This window comes from Mobula birostris, chromosome 13 (genome assembly GCF_030028105.1).
Source record: "Mobula birostris isolate sMobBir1 chromosome 13, sMobBir1.hap1, whole genome shotgun sequence".
Lineage (NCBI taxonomy): Eukaryota > Metazoa > Chordata > Chondrichthyes > Myliobatiformes > Myliobatidae > Mobula > Mobula birostris.
In genome coordinates, this window is record NC_092382.1 from 62,157,415 (window position 1) to 62,163,624 (window position 6,210).

A 6,210-nucleotide genomic window follows, 5' to 3' on the forward strand; every position below is an offset into this window, starting at 1 on the left:
CATTTCCATTACAGCATTGACAGTGGCCCTTCGGCCCACCCCTTCCATGGCGTTCAGGTGCCATCCAAAACATTCCCATCTGCCTGTGTTTGTCCCGTTTGCCCTGGGACGGAAATTTGCCTGAATGTACATCTCAGTCACAAGGCACTGGGTCTGAAGAGACTTTTTCCGTGCCGTAAGAGTCGTTGATCGAACCTTTTCTATCCTGTAGTTACCAAAAGTGTCTTTTAAATTTGTTTAAGTACAGGAACTCTAAGGGGGTAGTGTTTTGTCTCTTAAAGTGCATTAGGGTGGATAATTTTCCAGGGCCAGGCGGGATATACTTGCAGATTACTTGGAGAAGCAGGAGATTAGAATTCTGAGGACCTCTCCTCTGTAGCTACAAGCAAGATACCCAAAAAGCAGAGATAAATGGTATTCCATTATTCATAAAAGGGGATGGGTTATCCTGGAAAATACCAACTGCTGAGTCACGCTTCGGGGTATGAAACTTACTGGAGAGGATTCTTCGGGATTAGATGTAGTGTTATCGAACACCACACACATAAACATTTTCTCTAGCTCTTCCAATCTCTGCCGAGCTGTTTTCTGGCATAGTCCCAACGACCTGCATTAAGACCATAGCCTTTCATATACTTCCCATCCATTTACCCGTTCAAGTGTCTCCTAAATGTTGCGATTGAGCCTGCATTCACCACTTCCTCTGGCTACTCATCCCACGTTCATACCGCCCTCTGAGTGAAGAAGTTTCCTCTCGTGGTCTACTTTCACCTTTAAAATATGAACTCTTGTTCCAGTCTCACCTAACTTGAGGGGAGAGTGCCTCAGTTTGGGAGAGAATAGGCCTATTGATTCTCTCCTTCTGACTCAACCCCTCAATTTCTGAAACATCATTATAAATTATCTCTGTAATCTTTCAAGTTTATTGATCTCTTTCCTGCAAATATGTGATCTGAACTATACATAATGCTCCACGCTGATCCTCAATAACGTCTTACACAACTTCAACATAACATTTTAATTCGTGTACTCGGTACTCTGATATATGAAGGCATGTGTGCAAAGATTCTCCTCATGACCTTATCTAGGAATTTTGAAACTGTATTCTCAGAACCCTCTGCTCTCCTGCACATCTGAATTACCTTCCACTAATTGTATAAGTCCTGCCCTGGTAGGTCCTGCCAAAGTGCAACAGCTCACACTAGATCCCATCTCGATGGAATTTCACATTAAGTTCCAACTTCAAAATGTTCAGCCCGTTTTTCCAGCTGCTTCAATCACGCTAAAAGTTTTCATAACCTACTTCGCTGTCCACTCACACTCCGAATCCAGGTGTCATCTGAAAATCCAGTTTACCATACAACGATTGACTTATATATCCTGTTCCTTAGAATGTTTTTCACTCAGTTCTGGGGGTACACGCATATTTGGGGGTGTCGCTGGATTTGAGGTGCACATTTATATGAGAGGAGTGTGCAGATTTGGGGGTGTACACATATTTTGTCATCTGTGAATGGTTGGAATGATTCTAGTTTGGGGATAATTTGGTTTGCAAGTCGATGCCCAATTCTACTGTCATTATCCTTCACCGAATTTACATTTATCCGCCTGCAGCTCCAGTCTTATCCTTATCAAAAACTGTTTGCGAACCTCCAGAATTATACTACTGATACTACTAAGTCAAGCAGGTCTCCCTCCCTGGTCGCCCTTCTAAATACTCTTTCAGGAAGCATCCCAGGACCCATCTGAACCACAAAGCCCCATCCATCCTCAAGGTATAAGGGAATGCCAGTAATGTTGGAGTGATTATTTACCCGCAGTAACTGCATGATTGCTTTTGCATCAGCCCATAACCTCCCGACCTGTCTGTTGCTCTCTCTTACAGGCTGCAGGTAGAACACCATCAGAGCGTTTGCACATTCCTTATTCTTGAGCTCTACCTGCATCGTGTTACTGATGAAGCCTATGGGATGATCTCGGACCTAGGACATTCTGACATTCTGCCTGATAAGCAGTGCAGAACCACCCCCGCCCCCGCCACCCTCTGGATTGCCTGAATCATCAGAATTCTGGAATGGTTAGCGACCAGCCCTGACCTTCTCTCAACCAGAGCTCTGCAATATCTGGCTCACTCTGTCACGTACTAATCCAGGTTCTAAGCACGTCTGTCTTAAGTGTTACACACCTTTTCTGACATAACCTCACCTCAGCCCCTCGGAAACACCGGGCTCATTAACGGAGTCCCGGCTGGACTTCATTTTGGCGTTCCTTGATCTCGTCTTTACCTTTTACTCAATCCTATTTACTCACTTGTAGTTCCAGTTCCCACTCTCCCGCCCAACCTCCAAGACCAAGCCTGCACATGCCACATGTTAATGCCAGGGCAGATACATCAGACTTCCCAGTTAGAATATCAACTCCCTTTCAGTGCAGGTGTAAAACCAATGTTCTTACCCCAATCCACCAAACCTCGAAGAGAGCCCAATAATATGTGTATACGATGCCTTTCCTCCTGCACAAATTGTTAGCCACACAAGTACCTGTTCTTCCTTAGCATCTTTTCCCTCTTAAGCCCGTGATACGGGAAGTAATAGTGAGATCACTTTTTCGGAGTTGCCAGTTCTTAAGCCATGAACCTTCTTAGCTACTCAATTAACTTGGTTGGAAATTTTGAAGGATCTATAGACTTGCATAGCACGACTCCCCTGATCCTTCACACTGCGATAAAATCTGCCATTTGTGCTCTGTAATCCAGTTTGAATTTTTATTATGTATCATTTCGTACTGTTACTCATGGAAGTCCATCTACCACATTGTACCCCAGCTCTACACCGTGTCGATGTCCCATTGTAACCTATGATGAAATTCTACGCTCTCCACAGCTACAGCACATAGGTGTCCTTGATTCATTTAGAGATGAAGCGAAGAACAATGAGCCGCGGCGCCCAGCAACCTCAATGTTACCCGAGCCTAATCGCTAAGTTTTGCTTCCTTTTTTAACTTGGCAGAAAACCCATAAATATCACGGGGATTTTGTACAAACTCCTTCCAGAAAAACACCGGCATTGAACTCCGATTCCCAGTACCCCGAGCTGGAATAGTCGGATTCTAAGTGCTACGCTACGTGGAGCTTCAAACTGCAAGTTACTAACCCACATATCCACTTCCTCTTTCAAGTCATTTACAAATATGAGAAAAATCAGATCTCCTGGAAACTCCCCATCTGCTGCCAGTCCCATACTCACTGGGCAAGGTAAGTCCAAACCCAGGCAGCCGACTTTCCATCAGTCCCATGCCTCCCGACGTTCTGGATGAATCTATTGTGGGGCTCTTGTCAAGCGTCTCACTCAATTCCATACACACAGCATCCACCACTCTAGCCTTTGTTTTGTCAACCCCTCAGAAAGTCATTCAGGTGCGTAAGGCATGATCTTCCCCTCACAAAGCCATTTGACTGTCTCTAATTATGCTTCTACAAATATTTGTCAATCCTATCGTGAAGAATTCCCTTCAAGTATTTAGCCTCCATTAATGCCAGGAGTCATGGGTATACAATTAACAGGAGTATCCTCACTACCTATTACCCGTCCTAAACAAGCTTACATTTAGAGTTTGTATTTAGATATTACCCACTCAAGATTAACATTAATTGACATGACGGGCCAATCACTGAAGGATTCAGATTGATTCCGCAATTCAGTTTCATCTGGAGTATGCAATATCTAAATACAAACTGCTGCTATTCTCACCACCTTTCTAATTGTATAAACAATAATATCCCCGATCGCGTTTGTTTTTAAAGATCCTCCAATTTTCCAGTTGCATGAGTTCAAAATTAACTGAGCCTCTGTTCCATTAATTATCAAGTGTCTGTTTCTGTAACGCTGTCCTTTTCAATCATTATACACTTGTTCTTTGTCCAGGGTCGGTTCCGTGTTGGCACAGCCAAACATCTCATTGACACTGACTAGGATTAGACCAAACATAAACAAAAGACATTCTGCGGATTCTACAAATCCAAAATGCCTGCAGAGTTCTGCAGACCAGGTAGCATCTATGGAAAAGAGTAAATTGTAGACTCTTCAGCAGAATTGGATCTTTTCTTTCTCTCTCTCTCTCTCTCTCTCTCTCTCTGAGCTGAAGTTTTTCTCCAGCACTTTGTGTAGGATTAGGCCACATCAGTTCCCATTTCTCTTCACTGTGTCTTTTGTTCTTAGGTTCACAGCATCTCCTCTTCCACCCAACCACCACCTCCGCGCCCCCCCATCCGCCCCCCACCCCCCACGCAACTCTTTCTCTGAGAGCTAAAATTCTGTTACTGGAAGTTAGTTCAAACGGGAAAACAAAAGGAAAAACTACAGGTAGAGACAGAGGACAAAAGGAGCGTGAAGGAAAGGACGGGTAATGATGGGAACAGGAGTGCTTGATACCGACGAAATTATGCTCCAAAAACAGACAGTTTTGTCAGAATCGGGAAGAAGGGGTGACAGGTTCGCCTCAACATTCAATTTCAGCATGGCGAGGGTGAGATGCAAAGGGGATTTTTCTGGGATGCTGAGTCCAGGGGTACCGTCGGGATCGGCTGTAAATAGCCGTTTTGTATCTGTAAGGCAACACACACAAAATGCTGGAGTAACCCAGCAGATAGGGGGCAACTTTGGAAAAGAGTGAACATCTAACTATTCAGGCAGACAACCTTCAGTAACTGTGTTCATCAAACTGTTTCCGTTTGCTCACAAGTGGGAGTACAGAATAGGGACATGAAAGCAGCTGAATTGTACTACTGCACAGCATTTATTTATATCCGCTGAATGAGTTTCAAAATCCATTTCAGTGGGTATATCACCGCATTCTTGAGTTCCTCTCGGAATTTGCTCTGAGTCAGGGCGTAAATACACGTGTTGGCGCAGGAACTGATGATCTGCAGCATTCCCGATGTCTCTTCTGCAATGTAAACGGGATTCATGACAGAATAATAAACAAAACTCATTGAAATCCGTTGATAGATATAAAATACCAAACGTGTTCCCCACAACAATATGAAACTACCGGTTATGCTGAAGAGCAAAACGATGGATTTGCGTCGGTTCTCCATCTCCCGGTCCTTGTCATTCTCTCCACTCTTTTGTCCCCGGAGCCTCCTGCGGGCTCGACTGGCCACTAGAATCCGCCTGGCTGTCAGAATATTGAACAACAAAATCAGAAAGAATGGGACACAAGGGGTAAAAATGCGGTGAAGCATCTCAAATACCACCCAAGAAGAAGAGTATTTGTAGCTCGATGTAAGAACACAATACCAGGGAACACCATCAATTATTACAAGAGGTTCAGAAGTAAAGCCCCAGGGGACACTCTCCAAACAGACCAGCACACTCACTGTCCCGATAACCACAGCCGCCGTTCTCCCGGTGCAATATTTTGTTTTTAGCTTCTCACAGCAAATAGCCACAAATCGATCGACGGTGAAAGCGACAGTCAGCCAGACGGAGATCGCAGTGCTCGCAAAAATCAACCATCTGGCGAGACTGCACACAGGAGTGATGAACAGGAAAGACTGGGGAAAATAAATCCAAGCAGTCCACGTCAGCAGCGGTTGCGAGATAACGACCAGGAGATCGGCCGCTGCCATTCCCACCAGGTAGCGAGTGACACATTTGGAGAGACCGCACTTTCCACGGGAGAGGATCGCAATCGCCACCAAGTTCGCTGGAAGAGAGACAGGAAATAGCAAATTGAGAAAAAACTGAGCAGAACCCAATGCAGCAGTTTTCGGGGATCATCTAATATTTGGACTTTAATGCTGCATTTAAGGGTAGAAAGTTGAAGAGAGGTCCAAGAGCTGACTGAGTTTATACATAAAAATAAAGCCTAATGATTTGAATTTGGATTCCTTTCTGATGACCAAAATGTGAAGAGGCAGCGGAAAGATAAAGCTAGGTAACCTCAGAGTCAGTACTGGTTGGAACATTTTCTATCGGCTTCATCCGTGTCTGATATGAATGAAATTAATAAATCTGGACGCTGATGGCGGGATTCTTGCATTAGACAATCATCAACTTCCATGCGACTCCCTGTCAGCGACAGAATAGCCGAAGGATGAAACAGAAACAGGAAATCCCAGAACCACTCATCCAGGCAAAATAGAATATGTGGGAAAGCAGTTAGCGTGTATTTTGTTGGAACTGTTTACAGAGAGCCCCTATGACACGA